Source organism: Myiozetetes cayanensis, unplaced genomic scaffold (assembly GCF_022539395.1).
Source record: "Myiozetetes cayanensis isolate MyiCay16 unplaced genomic scaffold, myiCay2020 scf9, whole genome shotgun sequence".
Lineage (NCBI taxonomy): Eukaryota > Metazoa > Chordata > Aves > Passeriformes > Tyrannidae > Myiozetetes > Myiozetetes cayanensis.
In genome coordinates this window covers 2,669,811-2,686,666 of record NW_026088185.1, presented here as the reverse complement: position 1 = coordinate 2,686,666, position 16,856 = coordinate 2,669,811, and the positions used below count along the sequence as shown (strand labels likewise).

At 40.8% G+C, this 16,856-nt stretch overlaps 1 protein-coding gene across 6 annotated transcripts in view; it reads left to right on the top strand.

The window, feature by feature from the left end:
- Positions 1-8,710: 8,710 nt before the first annotated feature.
- Positions 8,711-16,856, top strand: part of GULP1 (GULP PTB domain containing engulfment adaptor 1) — a 132,258-nt gene continuing 124,112 nt past the window's right edge. For 2 of the 6 annotated variants that reach the window (XM_050339821.1, XM_050339817.1), the window contains exon 1: positions 8,711-8,882. The gene's annotated coding sequence lies outside the window, so the exon portion shown is untranslated. The remainder of the gene's footprint in view (positions 8,883-16,856) is intronic. The other 4 variants (XM_050339822.1, XM_050339823.1, XM_050339820.1 and 1 more) reach the window with 3 other exon arrangements.

The following is a 16,856-nucleotide window of genomic DNA, read 5'->3' as shown; positions in this document are numbered from 1 at the left end:
AATTTTCTTTGGAAATTTAACTCTTTGGATATGCTAAATCATCATCTTTTGAAGTAACAGGATGTGTTTTCTGGATTTCTAAGGTTATAAGGAATGCTAAAAATTTGTTTTAAAAGTAAAATCTATATGCTTTGAGTCCTCTACAATAAATATGACTGACTGTACACTGAGAAACAATAATTCTAAGGAGAGAGGAACAATTAAACCCTTCAAAATGTCACATTAATGACTAGGAAAAAAATCTGGTTGAAAAGAATAAAGGCAGAAGGTGTTGGAAACTGAGCTGTTCATATCTTAATTTCTAGTTCTAAACCTAAAAAATAATAACCTAAAAAACCCTAGTCCTACTCATTTGGATAGATGACTTATATCATTGACATTGAAGCTAATACTAAGAAAATTATTAATTTGCATTTCATGTAGAGAAGCCAACCCTGCATTCCTCAGGCATCTGTTTAAACAAAGGATGGTATCAGATCAAGGACAAAGCCAAAACTGAAGTAATTTGCTTTATATGGAAGGGATAAATAAACATCCCACTGTACAGTGTGATTCCACTGTATGATTTCTGTCAACCTACAGCTGATTTAAGCAGCTCCCCCAATCTTCATCTATTTACTGTCTTCCTCAGTTGCAGTTTGCTCTCTTTAGCTGTCCTAATCAGTCATTTTTAAGGCCTTGCTCTCCAACAGGCAAGTGAAAAAGAAAAAAAATGAGTCCTCTATTTCCTTATACATCTAAATTTCTAGATTGCCACACAAACATCTGAGCACGATTAACGGTGAGAGTGAGTGTTGAAGGGTAAAGAAGGGCAGTAATCTGTTAAAGTATCATAGTTTTCTTTGGTACTTAGTGCATCTCCTAAATTTCAGCCAAGCAGCCTTTAAAGGGGAGGAGTTTCACTCTTTTTTGTTTCCTTTCAGTTCTCCCATTCACAGGGAAAACGTACCCATATGGTGTCCAGTTCCAGCATTATGTATGATAAACAATCCCAAGCATGCAACACTTCCAGCTGATGAGCAACACAGATGAAAGGCAGATGTTTGCTGGAACCACAAAGTTGGCATTCATGTTTAATCTGTGCTGGATGTTTACTCCTTGGTATGGTGGTTGCCAAGTAGTTGCAGTTCTCTTTCATGGTAGTTTAAAGTTTAAAAAAAAAAAAAAAGTCCTCCATCTCACAACTGTAGAATCCCAGAATATCCTGAGTTGGAAGAGACCTGACCCAAGGATGATGGCACAGGACAGCCCCAAGTGCCTGAGAGCATTGTCCAAAAAGTTTCTTTTAACTTTGGCAGCTTGGTGCTCCCTGGGGAGCCTGTTCCAGTGCCTGAGAACCCTCTAGGTGAAGGAATTTTTCCCAGCAAATGGAGAAGCAGCTGCCTGTGCCTCTCCTTGGAGCAAACAGGTACCCAGTGACAGTTATTGGTTTGTCTGGGCTGGTTGTTGCCGTCTGACCATGCAGAAGGTGGTTTGGTGCTGTGATCTCCACCTCCAGAGGGCAGGTCTGTGCAGTGTTGGATGCTCAGAGGTTGCTTCACGTCATGCTTTGTAAGCCCAAGAGGGAGGGGAACCCCAAGCAAACAAGATATCAGAAAGAACTGACAAGGGGTCAATATTTAGTGATATCTGATAGAAGAATGTGAGGTAAAATAAATTAGAATAAAACTTGTTGATCATTTTAAAAAATGAGCAGCAAGTAAAGAAATAATAAACAGCACTGGTTTTAGATGAACGATAGGCAGAACCAAGATACGAAATGAGCAAAAGAAAAATTATGTAATAGTCATTGACACACAAGGAATTATTTGCAATTATTATAAGTCAGAAAAAGAAGCAGAGAGATAAATGATTAGAGAGAACTAGGAGCAAATATTAAGAAAATACAATTTTAGGCAAGCTGATTTTGTCTGATGCTGTTGGTGAATAGGATTGTGTTGTCCCAGCAGACATCCTTTAGCTTCCTTAAGCCAGACAAGAGAAACAGCAGTGGGATGGTGGGTGGCTTTTCAGGGTTGTTGCTGCTTTGTGGTGCTAATATTGGCCATATTCCAGTGTAAAATTACTTCCTATGTTGGTACATTAGTTTTTCTTGAACGTCAGAAGCTGAAAGGCTCTGAAAGGAGCTCAAAGGAAGGGAAACACAGGGCTGAATTGCCTGGGGTTTTTCCACAGCTGCAACACTCCTTGGTAACGCTGAGGGAAAGACAGGAAAGGAGATGGATAGCAGATGGACATTTTATTGTTTTGTGGTTTTCTTGGGTGATTTCATTCCTAGTTTTGTAACTGGGACCACCTCTTGCTAGGTAGAAAAAAAAAGATATGTTGTTTACTTGTTTATTGACACAGGGTGGGCTACCCAGAGGAGGTATTCAGCTGAGCAGGGAAGAGCAGAAATCCACTCCACCCACGTGCTGTGGGAGTGTGAAAGCATGTGATTGTTACTCAGCTCTGAGGAGCAGTTTCTGAGCTGATAGTGGGGAACATTAACAGGCAAGAAATGGGTTTAGTTGCCATGTATTAACTAGCAAGGAGCAGGTGGTTGGAGAGATATCTTATCCTTGCAGAAGGCTGATGATTGGTGAGTCATTAGTAAAGCCATCATCAAAATCAAAATTAAACACAATTTTTCTCCCTTCGTCACCCTTATACACGAGGGGAGGCTTTGAGTTCCAACACCCAGAAAAACAAGTCCCTGTTGTCTTTGGAGCAGCTCTAACATCCTGCTGAGTTTGGCCCAGCAACACTTTGCACAACCCTGCTTCTGTGAGCTGTTTGCTCTTTATTTAGTGGATAAGCACCCACGACTTTTTTTTTTTGAGAGCAATACAACAATAACATAAACCTTTACAAATTACAGCAGTTATTGCTTTCAGAGGGATGCTTAGGCTTCTCTCTGAGATGTGCTGAATGTTAAATAGTCACTAGGGGGATGCAGGAGTTCTGCATGAAGTTAGGGTTCATCTTGAATGAGGTTTTTAATCACAGGATTAAAATGTTGCTTCATCAACAGCAATTTTTGAACTTTACCTGAACGTACTGCACTCCCTGTAACATCAACTTAAATTCACTCTGTGTGGCCTTTCTTTGGGAAACTCAGCTGGGCTTTTAGGCTGAACAGTTTCAGATTAGTTTTAAGAAACAACTCTTTCAGAGGTAGCATCACATATGGCCCAAATTCTGAGAGAGGCTTACTCCTTTAAATTAATATTCTTTGTTCCAGTGGAAAGCATTTGAAGGTCATGGTCAGGAACAGAACTTAAGCAGCAATGCTAACTGCATCCATGAAAGATCCCAGTTTAATGTTTGTAAGAGTTACAATTCCAAGACAAACAAAATGTTTAGTTGAGGGAGTTGAGCACAGGATCAGTCAGAGATGGATTTTTGGGGGGGGTTTAGGTGTTCTCCAAGATTTTTAGGAGTTTCTCACACCTGTTACTTGATTTTATAGAATGCACTGTTACCTTTTAGGCAAGAAATGAATTTTACCTGCAACATCAAAGTACATTTACAAGCTGTCTACAGGCTCAACTGCATTTCATCCTAAAGCATAAAAAAGAAGGATTACTGTGAAAGGACAAACCCAGGAATAACGATGTGAGATAACTCCCAAGAAAATGGAAAGAAAGTCTGAGCATGAAATGCCTGGCAGAGAATAACAGAAAAGTCTCATGGTCTGATAGCTATACAAATGTGTGAATTTGTGTCTGGGAAAAGCACTTAAGAATTATGAACGTGTTCATAAATCACACGTAGCAGCTACAAACTAAGGAATAATTCTATTGTTCATTTTTCACTCCTGTGATTCAGGAAGAGTACCCAAGAAACCTAGAGGAAAAGGTGGAAGTTAATTCCAACACAAGGAAAGCAAGTTTTAGTTGCCAGTGCACCTGTTTATAGATGCTGTAGTGTTTATGTCAAGGGCTTAGTGATTCTTCCATATCCCACTGTCCTTCCTAACATTTCATCAATGAGAAATCCTGAAAGAAAAGGCTTTTAATGGATTTTTTTTTCTATTTTGATGTTTTACTTTTGTATAAATATTTTATTAATATCATTACTCTCTGAAATCCACAGGAAAATTCCTTGTGATTTCCATGAGAGCTGACTTGAAATTTTGCTTTGGTTTACATACCCTTGAATAAATTTGTGTTGCCTTTTTTTTTTTTTTTTCCAAATACTGTAAACATCTTAAACTTATGTCTATGCATAGTGTAAATGGCAGACTAATGGTTGCTTTTATTCTTAAGATAATGGCATGGTTAGAATTCTTAGGCTGTCTTATTGTTGTAGGTTTCTGTCATGGTGTAAGCCACTTAGATCATTCCAAATAATTACATAAGTAGATATTCTGCCACACTTTAAAGGATAACTGGCTCAGAAAAAAAATAAAAAAGGAACAAATAGGCACTTTGTACTCTTGTTCTCTGCAAAGAATACTATATATTAGCTTTTAGCTTTTAATTATTTAAAAATCCTCTATTGTTTCTTCCTTTTCTCACAAAGAACAAAGTTGTGCCCAAAGTTGTCTTCTTTCTCTTGGCTTTGTCGATGTGAGGTTTATAATCAGCATTAGCCTGGGAGTTCTGCATGGAAAATTACTTTTCTCTCCTGGAAATATCTTGTAAGGGTAGCTACAGTACTTTGAACATGATATACAGCCAGAAAAAGCTTTAGGGATATAGAACCTTACACCCTTTGGTATGAAAATTCTGGTATATATGACATAAAAAACCTTTTTTATATACCTTGCTAGTCTATAGCAATCACCAGCTCAGGTTTACAGTGAGCAGCTGTAAATCAGTCACCACCACCCACACCTGAGCCTTGCCAGCAGCCTCTTTTTCTCATCTATTTGACAATATTTTCCTCAGGCCCTGAATGGACTCTTAACAACTCAGTAATTAGGACATCTGAATAAAATCGAGTAGCCCATGATTGCTACCAAATCAAAGTAATGTAACAGTTCTTTCTGTACTTTGATTTTCACAATGATGGGGAAAAAAATGGGCCACTATGATCAGAAAAAACTATCAAATACCCATCAAGGATATTTTTAAAAAGGAGAATATAAGAGAAGCACAAGAAATATTGTTATTTTTGAGTTGTCAGGCTCCTCGGGGCCCTCCTGGCCTTTGCCACGTGTGACGTGGAAAGTGATCCCGCTGCCAATGATGTCCTTCCCTTGGCTGAAACACAGACCTTTTTTGGTTATTATGATCTCCCAAGATCATTAGGACTGATGTAGGGATGTGACATTTGCTTACCATGTGGTAATTTACAGTTCACTGGCAAGGGAAGGCAAATTTTAAATGGGGATGGGCATTGTAGCACTGTGACAACATTAACAGGGCTACAAATCAAACATGAAATTGGGAAACCTCCCTGGCATTGTTCCTTCCTACAAAGGGCTGAAGAGGGGATGCTGTGGTTTGTTGATGATTAATATTCTTGCAGAGCAGTGCTGGGTAGCTTTGGTCTGTGTGAGGGGTGAGACGGCACTCAGCAGGGTGGGGAAACTTCTCAGAATTTGCAATTGGTGAAATCCTTTAATCTTTGCTCTTTCTAGTAACTATTTTCTGGTAAATCAGTGCAAGTGATGAATATTTATTCTCTGGTGTTGGCACAGATCCAGATGTAAATGAATACTGATTGCATTGCTTTTGCTTATCCTCTGTTATCTCACTCAGTCGTTACCCTCTGTTTACATGACTGGCGTTTACAACCTCGTGAGAACAATAAAACCAAACCATTCCTGTAGGAGCCAGGGTGGAAGCGAGAAAGGTGGAGAGGGACTCTTTGCAAGGACACAAAGGGATAGGACAGCAAGGAAAGGTTTCAAACCCAAAAAGGGTGGGTGTTGATGAGATAACTTTACTGTGAGGGTGGTGAAACACTGGAACAGGTTTCCAGAGAAGTTGTGGGTGCCCCATCCCTGGAATAGCTCAAGACCAGGTCTCGATGGGGCTTTGGGCAATCTGGTCCCTGCCTGTGGCAATGGGGCTGGAACTGGATGGTTTGTAAGGTCTCTTCCAAGCCAAACCATTCCGTGTGTTTATGAAAGCAGTTCATGTCTCTGGAGTATCCTCTTCTCATTTCTTATGTGCCTGGGTTCTTTACTCCACTTCTCTGCAACAAGCAGGTATGATAAACCCCAGTAATAACCTGATTTTGTCCACTTCAGATTGTAGGGGGACCCAGACAACAGAGGAAGTCAACATTTTGTTCTTTTTTGCTCTTAGCCTTTTGCTACTTGATCCCACCAATGGACAACTACGAGGAAGAGGTCCTAATGCTAGAATTCAAATATTTTTTGGTCTACTTTTCCCTCTCAAATAATATCCTCATTCCATTCCTAGGTTGTCACTGTTGATGGGAGGGGAAAAAAATGACCATAGAAGAAAAAAATATCACATTTTCTTCCATTCCCTTAAAATACTATGCATCAAATTTAGAGTTGAAAAAAAGGTTTGCTCTACATTCCTTCTGCTTAAGCATTGCAGTACAGATTATGTCAAGAATATGTCACAGAAGAAATAGAAAGCTTCCTCTGTACTGACTATTTTTTTCTTGTATTGTAAAATATCTCACTTTCTTTAGGAAAAAAATTTGCATGCAGAAGGGATTTTGAAAAACGTCCTTTCCTGAATAATGTATTCTATACATATAAATTTATTGCACTTAAAATGGCATAACTTGATTTTGGACAAAATCTAGCCTGAATTCAAGCATTACTTGACTTCAGAAAAACATAGTAAGTAAAAAAGCACCCCTGTATAATATTTTATTTTTAACTTGCTCTGGTGAAGAATCTGCTATGGCACTGGAACAGAACTTTTAAAGTGCCCTTAATTTTTCTTACTTTCTGCATCACTTTTGGAAAAACTCATAAATGTGTATTTCAAGAGCAGAAACCTACCACACAAACATGAAAAATAAGCAACCGAGGTCTAAATGTCCACCATGATGTTCTAGACTGGTTTGGGTCTGTATTTCTGAGAAGCTACTCAAGAACAAGGTTCTTACTTTTACTTTTCCTCAGTGTTTTCACAGAACTCAGAGATGATCTCTCTTCCCATCCTTTCTGTCGCTTTTTTTGACAGAGACAAATGGCTGAAGAGATGGATGCAATGCACTTGTCACCTCCAACAAAATGCTGCAGAAGGGTGTAGTGGGAATAGCTGTCAGCAACAACACCAGTTAAAAACCCCCTTTATTTATATTGACCAGTCATGGATCACCCATGAATGAAATGTGTTGTGTCCGGATTTCAATAGGTATTCCTTCAAATCTCTTAATATTGCAGTAAATAGAGGCTTACTAGGGTATTTTTTTGCTTGTTTGTTTATTTGTTTCCCCCTCTCCCCTGCCCTCAGGTGTTTAAAATTTAATATCTGCATACTGAAAACAATTCCTGGCAGTGGTGTTATTTTGAATATAATGCTCAAACAATTTCCTCAAGTGTTTTGCGCTTTCCTGGCCTCTCAGAATTTCACTTCTATTTATCTTTTGAAATTTAGCTGGCATGGTTCTACCAGCTTTGCTCATGTTGACAAAATCCTTTGCAGTTGTTTCGAAGTAATTTCCTAGTAAAGTTTACAAATAACTCTGACCATGTAAAAAGTTACCATTTGTTTTCTTTACATGAGAGAACCAACTGATGGGAAATTTCAGATTTGTAATAATATCTAGAGCAGACAAACTTACTACTAATTTGCTTTTGGTTTGTGTACCTATTTTGGAGGGCTTTTTAAATTTTATTTTAGTTCTGAATGGAAAGGCAGCCACACCAATTAAATTTGTACATAATTCATACCCATGCATGTAATTATCTAGAGCTTACTGATTTTAAAAGCTGCCTGCTCTTGACTTCTACCCTTCATATTTTTCTGTCACGATTTTTCAACTCTGAATCATAAATTGCCATCCTGAACTGTTTTCCATCTTGTCCTGAAAACAAGAATACGCCTGCTGCAGACAAAAGCACCTTTGCTTTGATTTCAGTGACATGTTTTGTTCTGCTCTCTAAATGGCCATCCTTGAGGTTTGTCTATTGATTAATGAAAAATAAAAGGCATCTTTCATGTGTTGTGGGAAAAAAAAAGTCAGGCAGGGGAATGACAGATGAGTTTCCTGCCTTTCCACAGACACTACATGGCCCCTTACTGGCAGCATCATGGCAGGAGGGGCCACCAGGAATAAAAGAAATACGGCAGACATCAATTCCTTGCCTTTCTACAGGAAATATTTAGTCCCTAAATTGCACTTAGCGTGACTGTCATAGAAATGTATCGATCTGCTCTCTTCTGGTGTTTCTAGAAGACAGTTTAATTGGGATTGCAATGCCATAGAGGTTATTTTCGAAGAACGATGTTTCGCATCCTCGCTGCGGGTTTAACCCGGACCCGTGGAAGCGCATCCGCTGTCTTTTCCCCAAAAAGATTGTTTCCTTGAGGAGTGCGGAGCTGCTAAATCGCGTTCCTCACTTTCTCAAGTACTGCCTACTCTCCGTGTTTCTTTTTTTATTTATTTATTTATTTATTTATTTCCTCCTCCCTTTCCTTCGCTCCATCAGACTTGGCTCGGGCGGCGGGCGGCGGCGGGAGGCAGGGGGAGCCCGGGAGCGACAGGAGGAGTCCGGGAGAGGCAGGGGGAGCCCGGGAGCGACAGGAGGAGTCCGGGAGAGGCAGGGGGAGCCCGGGAGCAGCATCGGCGGCCCGGCCCGGCCCGGCGAGCCCGGCAGGCAGGCGGGTCCCCCCCGCCCTCCGCGCTGACGTCAGGAAACTTTCTCCGCGGCTGGAGCCGGGAGAGCAGCGGCGGCGGGACGGGCTCCATCCATCCCTCCCTCCATCCCATCCATCCATCCATCCATCCCGCGGCAGGTACGCCGGGGCTGCGCGGGGAGGGAGGGAGGGAGGGACACTCCGCCTGCTCCCCGCGGGTGCCGAGGAGCGGCTGGCGGGGAGGGAAGCAGGGAGGGGGGGTCTGAGAGCCTGTTGATCAGCCCGGGCTCCGCTGCCGCCGGAGGGGATCGGTGTGAGTAGCGCGGTCTGTGTGCGGGGCTGTCCCGCAGCTCCCCGCTCACCTGCGGGGCCGGGCGGTGTCGGGGGCACATCCCGCGGCTCCCGGACCCGAGGGTGCTGGGGAGGGAGGGTGGGAGTCTCGGGCACACGGGCTCTTTGAATCGCAAGGGAGCCGCACGTAACGAGATGCCTTCCATTCTGGGTTGTTTCCTCCCCGTTCCCCGTAGTGTAAGTACAGTAAAGCCATTATGCGAGAGGGGGTTTTGTTTTCCCGGCGAGGCTCCGCCGTGGCTTGGGCGGCAGCCGAGCTCGCCGCTGGGGCTGGGGCAGCGCTCGCCTGGTGTGCGAGGGGAGGATCTTTGGGCTCGTAGGCGAACCCAAACCACCAAGTTAATTTTAACTCGGCGTGTGTCGGGAGGGTGGAGTGCTGAAGGAGTTTGCCGGATCAGCGTGTGAATAGAGAGCTGGAATTTGAGCAAGAGCTGCAGCCGCTGGCTTGGGAGTCGGGGCGGGGGGAGACTCAGGGAGAAATCCTGAGGTTGAGGGGGGTCTGGAAGTTGTCTGACAACCGGAGGAACACGGAAAAGTGTGTTGCTCATTTAATTTCGCCGTCCTTGTCTTTCATTGAAGGGCACCGAGAGTCAATCAAAAGCCCGTAAAGGTTAATTGTATTCTTCCTACAAAGGGATTGGCCCCTTTCCGAAGAACTACATGTCTGGGGTCTTTTTTGAACTTAAGATACTAATGAGGTGTCTAATTTAAATACCATGCAACTTTTTAACTTTTCAGTTCCGTCACAGTTGCAAGTTTTTAAAAAGTCATCTTTGTGGTAATAAAAAGTTATCATAATTAAAAAGATTAGTTAAAAAAACTAATAAACTGGAAAAAGTGAGGCACACGTGAAGGTGATTATGAAAGGTGCTTTGAATGTGTGTAGGTTCATCTGAAATGTTTTAGCAATATACGTGGTCTATTCAGTATAAATATAAATAAGCATCCATATTTATGTAATATGTGAATATTGATTAACCTCTCCTTTTAGGAATTCTTTTCTGTGATTTTTTTCTTCCCCCGCATGTTAGACTAATGTATAACTTGAGCTGTACTTTTCAGTTGCTGTATTGATAAGCAGAACTTGAGAGCCACTTGTGATGTTAATCAAAATAAGAAAAAAAAATAATTCACCTGAGGGGAGAATTTTTTTTTTTTTCCAAAGGCCAAGCTTCTATTTTTATGACAATTTCAAAATGAACAGGAAATTTTGCCTTGTGATTGTAGGTTAACTTGATAGGTTTGGCATGTAGTAATATGTCAGGTACAACTTCAAATATTTGGAGATTATCCACGTGAACTGAGAGAAAGGAACAACAAACCAGTGAGGAAATAATTCCATTATTATTAGCATATGCTATTTGGGATGCATTTTGTTTTTAAGTGCACAGATGCATTAGCGATTAGAGGTCTCATAAAAGGCAGATATTTACGTGAATAGCTTGAATAAACAGAGTGGCTTAAGGATTCAAAGCCTAGTAATTGTGATACAGTGTTGAAGGATGCGAGGGAGCAGTTCTGTTGGTGCTTTTAACAGAGCTACAGTAGCAGGAATACCAGGGAAAGAAGCAGGAACAAGTAGGAATGCAGTTGCCATAGAAGTTGGGATAACGTGATCCAGCTCACTTTGGGTGTGTCTTGCAAGTGATGAGCACACAAATTAAAGTTATTCCAGCAGTAAACTACGCTACGGTGTGCTGTGGAAAGCATTTTAAATCTCATGGGGAAAATACAACCCAGAGAGGAGGAAGATGCAGTTAACGGGAGTGGACAATGAGAGTGGTTATTATACAAACGAGTGGTTGGTTCAGTCTTTGGAGTCAACTTTGTCGTCTTGTTGGGGTTTTTTTTAGAGTTCAAAGATTGTCCATTGACTGTTCTGCAAAACACTCACCTGATGTGACGTTTCAGAATTTCCTTTACAAGCTCGTTAAAGTAGTTTGTTAGTCTCTTGCCTGTAGAGGAGGTTACATTTGGGGTTCAGTAGCAATGAATCTGTCAGGTGTGTTCCTGCAGTGTTTGTAAACATTACTGGATGCTCTTGAAGTCACTGTCAAGAAACCTTTATGAAGAACTTGAGAGCTCAAACACAATAAACTGGAATTTGTACTGTGATTATTGAAGTAGTTTTTCTCTTGAGATAATCCCTCAAGAGTGTATTACTTGAACATGTCATAAGAAAATAATTAGAAGGACCAGCAGAAATAATTAAAGAACAACTTCAGCTTGAGCTGGGGACTAACATAGCTTGGAAGAGAACAGAACTACTTTACTGTTGAATTATGGTCATAAGTGATATGACCTGTGGCGGGATTCTAATTCTGTCAGGTTTTTCAAGAGAGCTGAAAAGTCCATCAGGTTCACTTCACAGAAATTGCAGCTCCCTTAGAACTTTCAGGTGTTATCAACAATGGAATTCATGGCAGAAGATGAGGGTGTGTTTCAGCTCTTGAGACAAAAAAATCATGAACTAATGACTTAATAGAGTTGTTGCATAAGAACATGGTAATTGGGCACAAATAAACATTTTCCCCATCACCTTTTTTTTGCCTTACTCTAATCTGATTTTTGAAGGGATAAGCTGCTTTAAAGAACCCCAGAAAAGAACAAACAATACCACCCCTGTTAGAACACACAGTGCCTCTGCATAGCTACCCAACAATGTTCTCTTTGCTTCTCTTACCTCCAATATGTAACTTTTCATACAGATACATAATTTTCTTCCCAGCGTGTCCTAAATCCCTGAGATCAGAACCCTGGCTTTCTTTGTGCAGATGGTTTTGCAGCTCCACTGCTGGTCCCTTCCCTGAATGTGCCCCATGACTTCAGATGTCCCATCAAGCTGTTCTGTGGGCCATTCCATTTGTCCAGGGGCACTCAAAGAACTCTGGGAATGGTCAGTAGTAGCTCTTGAGTCTTAAAAAGGTTTTTTCTTGAGCATTTTAATGCACTTTAAAATGTGGGGGTTTTAACACGGGCTGCAGCTCCACCCCACCCAGTGAGCAGCCAGTCCTCTGAAATGCCTCCTCTTGCCAGCTGGTTTTAAAACACGTTTGTTACACTAAACTGGATGTCAAGAGAAGGCAGGGGTGTTACCACACAGATTTTACCCAGGATTTCAATGGTGAATTTATCAGCTGGAAGCTCATCGTGAAGTCTCAGGGAAGAATTTAGGCTTTCATTCCTCTTCCCCTCTGCTTGTGTAAGCAGATGTTCTAATCATCCAAGCTAGATGTTCTAACCATCCAAGAGGGTGCTCTGGATTAAAATATGATCGTTTCCTCAGGTTGAAATGAGTTATTTTTCTGACATGTAACTGTGTATTAGGCGAAGAAAGAAAGAAATGTGGAATTTTGTAGTAGCTGAAGGACACAAACATTTCTGTACAACAGGCAACAGCTGGGTTTCTGACAGCCATCTAAGGAGTTTTCACTGGAGCAAGAAGCAGAACTTGGGCTTTGTAACATCGATGGTTTCACACAGGCTGCTTGATAATTTGGCAAAGGTACTGGAAAGCCCCTGGATTAAGATGCTGGATTTCTCTAACTTCTGTTAAGTTCTGTTCTGTTTTAAAGGGCAACCATTGAGAAATTCTGTTTGTTATTTTAATTCCAGAGTCCAACCTATTCAGCTTATTAGTATAAACTTACTTGATTAATACTTAGGTCTCACTTGGAGCTTGCATAGTCTGGTTTTATTCTGAGAACTGAGCTAGATTTTCTCCATTTTCTATCTCACCTGCAGTTACAAAGATCCAGAAACATCTGTGCCACCAAATGTTTTTCCTTGCATTCTATCAGCAATGCCTGATCAACAGCATTGCCTTGCATGAGTGTGCACAAGTGTAATTTGGTAAACAATTCTCTTAATAATTCTCTGGTTGGAGCAGAGACTGCAGCTGGCTCGCCTTACTTGGTTTTAGCTCTAGGGAATAAGTTGTTAGAATTAGTTTGGGGGTTTTTTGTTTGTTTATTTGTTTGTTTTTTCTGTCACCAGAAATTAGAACCCTGATCTGTGGAAATTCTCTGAACTTTTTGCTAATTCCTGTGCTGTGGAGATACCTGAGCAGTACAAGTAAAGAGCAGTTTCATTTTGAAAAGTACGTGACTTCCAAGGCAGATCTTGTGGCATTAAAAGTGTCTGATGGTTGTTTCTAGTTTGCTTTATTGCTTTAGTGGAGATGGGTGTGTGGCTGCTCCAGCACTTGGGAATAGAGATGGATGGAGGAGACTGATCTCCAAGGTGCTTCAGTCTTCTCATGTTCCTTAAGCAACGTGAAAACTGTAAAACTGCATGCAAATTCCTACTCATTATTTTTTAGATAGAATGAAATAGTTTTTTTCAGGACTCTCTGGATCTATTCAAGGTCTTCAGTGTGATTTTTTTTTTTTTTATTCTTTCTCTGCTCTCTCTCCATCCCTGTAGTTTTAATGGGAGCAATCTTGGACAAAGGCCAAATGCAGTAGTACCACGGTGTGCAAAACAGGATCCTGGCTCCTACCTGCTGAGACACTTAATATTCTCTTCTGCTTCTATTTTTGTCCTTTTAAATGCAGATCTTAGATCTTCAGCTTCTTCCAGGCAGGATGGGCCATTAGGAACTTAAACATTGTGCTTAAACTTGTTTAAGTGAAAGTTTAAGCTGCTGCTTAGTGTAATTGCTGCTTTTCCTGTACATACAGGCACTCCTGATATTAAGGAATATATTTTCTCTTTTGTCAGATTGAGAACTTTTATTTTTTTTTTTTCATGTTTGTGTACATTTTTTAAAGAAGGTATCTCTTGAAACAACAGCATTTTTTTTTTCTTAATCTGTTGTGAAATCTTCTGGAACCTGTAACTGAAGTGAGGTAATGAGCCTAGATAAAGGACTGTGTTCCCAATAAAAAAGATTGTTTTTCCTGCAGTCACATCTCAAAATGCTGTTTGGAACAGCAATCATTTTTGCATGCCAGTTACATTAGAAGTTGTTTAAAAAAAGTTTTTTGTGTCCTCAAACCTATTTTTTTTAAACATTTTTCCAGACCATCTTTCCAAATGCCTTGCTGTGCAGATATGTGCTGTCTCTGAATGCTTTCTTCCTACATGCTGTGTTGGCAGCTGTATGCATTCAGAGATCATGAGTCAGGTTCCCTAACCAAAAAAAAACCATAAAATAATGAGATTTAAAATAATATGGGCTTTATCTACTCGGAATATTTACTATTGTTTTCCTTCTTCCAAGCTTTTTCTTTTCACAGGTACAGATTTTTAAAAAAAAAACCAAACTCAAAATTTCAGGACTTGGACTTTCAAGATAAAGTCTCTTTGTGAGACTTACCTGAAAATGGTGACTGATGGCACCACTGTGTCTGAGCTTCTGCTGATACATGCTTCAGTCTTAACTGAGAAAAATAGCAGCCAAAAGGTTTACATTTTCATCTGTGTTTAGAGTAACTGCAGTTAAGGTGATGTGGGGAAAACTTGTTCAAACCAAGTAAAAAAAAAAAAGGTAACAATGGGACGTGAAGTGGATATGGTACCAATACGATGCTGAGTTGTTATTTGGGACAGAAAACAGCAGCAGGGGACTGTGTGTGTAGCCAGCAGAAAGTTTGAGACACTAACCCCACCACTGTGCCTCTTAATCTCTTTCACATGTGTAAGCTTTAAAGCTGGGCCTACCGTGGATTTGTAAACACAAAGGTCTTTAACATCTGAGATTAGGACAGTCTTTCTCTCGGTTCAAGCGGTCTAAAAAACTGCATTGCTAATTCTGTAAGTTGTACGTTGCATTAATATTCAAAGTATCACGTTGTGCAAATGGAAGGAAACACTTCTCAAAAAAATGGTGCAGCTGGAGCTGTTACTAATTCTCTCATCTTCTGTGCCATAGAGTAACTGCACTTAATTGTTTGCTTTTGCTGTGTCTTGTGGTGTGAAATGCAGCCTGTCAACACTGCTGAACTGCAACATCAGTGTCTATAATGCTAACACTCTTGAAAGAGAGAATTCCCAGATTCTGACTGGATGAAATGGCTCTGATGGAACTGCCAATGCAATGCTTTACACATCTTCATCTAATGTAAGTTTATAGTTGTTTTTTTTTTTCCCAGTAACAGGTTGGTTTTGTCTTGGCACCTGTTTTTGTGCAGTGTGTTGGTGTTGGTAACCTAAAGGTAACACCCAAAAGGGGCTGGGAAAGTGGCAGGTAAAATAACATTTTCTTACACAACCACTTAAAACTGTTAGTATGTTAGCAGTTAAACTTCTCAATAAGTTGCTTACTGTCCTTATACTTCAGTGCAGCTCTCCAAAGCTGAACCCACTTTTTATTCTTTTAAAAAGCATATTAGGTTATTTTCTCGGAAGACCAAAAGAACTCACCTAGAAGGATTCCAACTCGTCAAAATGATTCTCTAACCTTCCCCCCATGCTGTGATGGGAGCTCTATTTCTGGATTAGCTCCAACAGGTTTGAAGTCATAATTCTTAAGAAACCAGCCAGTCTGGTAGGAGGGCATTTGGGAACTTGATAGTTCACAGCTTCACTTCTCTCAAAGACTTTTCTTCTGCACTGAAAGACAGCAGAAGGTACAAGCTGCCTCCTAACCTGGCTTGCAATCTCACCTTTGTCACAAGCACTCTGTCATTAACAACAAATGTGATAACCTAGAAGAGCTTATGAGATATTTATTGTTTTCTCTCTCAAAATTAAACATTTCTCCCGGAGCTCTCAGTCTCAATCCCCGTGTTTTATGGCTGAGGATATTGAATGCAGCTATTAAACTGCTAGAGTGATTTTCTTTGTATTAGTCATTTTCTCCAATATGAAGAGTAATTCCTGAATCCAAATCATTAGGTGACATTTTTGACGTGCTGGCTTTGGTAACATCCACAGCTCTGCTGGCTGTGCTGAGAGTGGCTCTTTTTTACTGGTTTTGACTGGGATGGCACTGGACAGCTGATGGCTACAGACACAGCAAATCTGCCAGCCTGGAAAGCTCACCCAGCAAGCACTGCCTTCATAGGTATTGTAGTGATCTGTCAGGAAACCCAAGTGCAGCTGACAGCACCCTGTCAGCTGTTGATTATTTCTCTCAGGAACACGCTGGTGTTCACTTTGCTTTCGTGCTGACTGGCGACGCGAAAATGATTTCCCCACACAAGTGACATTGCTGCTGCAAGGAAGGGTGTCTGTGTCACCATGAGCAAGGGTAGGATCTGCTTTAATGCCCAGTGTCCTGCACTGGGTGTGTTTACTTGGCAGTCTCGCCCTAAAGTTGAAATGTTGGTCGTTACCCACAGCAGTCGATGTAAAACTGTCATGCTGTTTGGATTCTCTCTCCTCCTGTTTCTGAGGGGGAGAAAAAGGAGGGGGTGTGACTTCTTAGCAATAATATCATGTCATGGTACTATGATTCATGTGGCTATGAGTTTAAAATAGATAATTAAGGAAGAAGACTGTTCTCTAGGAGCTTTTCGTGTTTGATGACAGGCATAGCACGTACAAACTAAAACATATAGTTTGACTTGCTTCCAGTATAATTGATAGCCCTCAATCTTACCTGGCTTCAAAGTGTAGAATTTGCACCATGAGTTCTAAATCCCAGGCTCAGATTCACAAAAGACTGACATGCTTTAGTGAACAATTTGCAGAGGCTTACTTAAAGATTTGTTTGCCCCAAGCTTGTATCTAATAGGATAAAGGATATCGTAAGAGAAAACGTTGTGTTGTTGAACTAGAATACATTTACAAAATGTCTTCCTTTATGTGAATCTCACTCTCGTATTACTCTCTTTT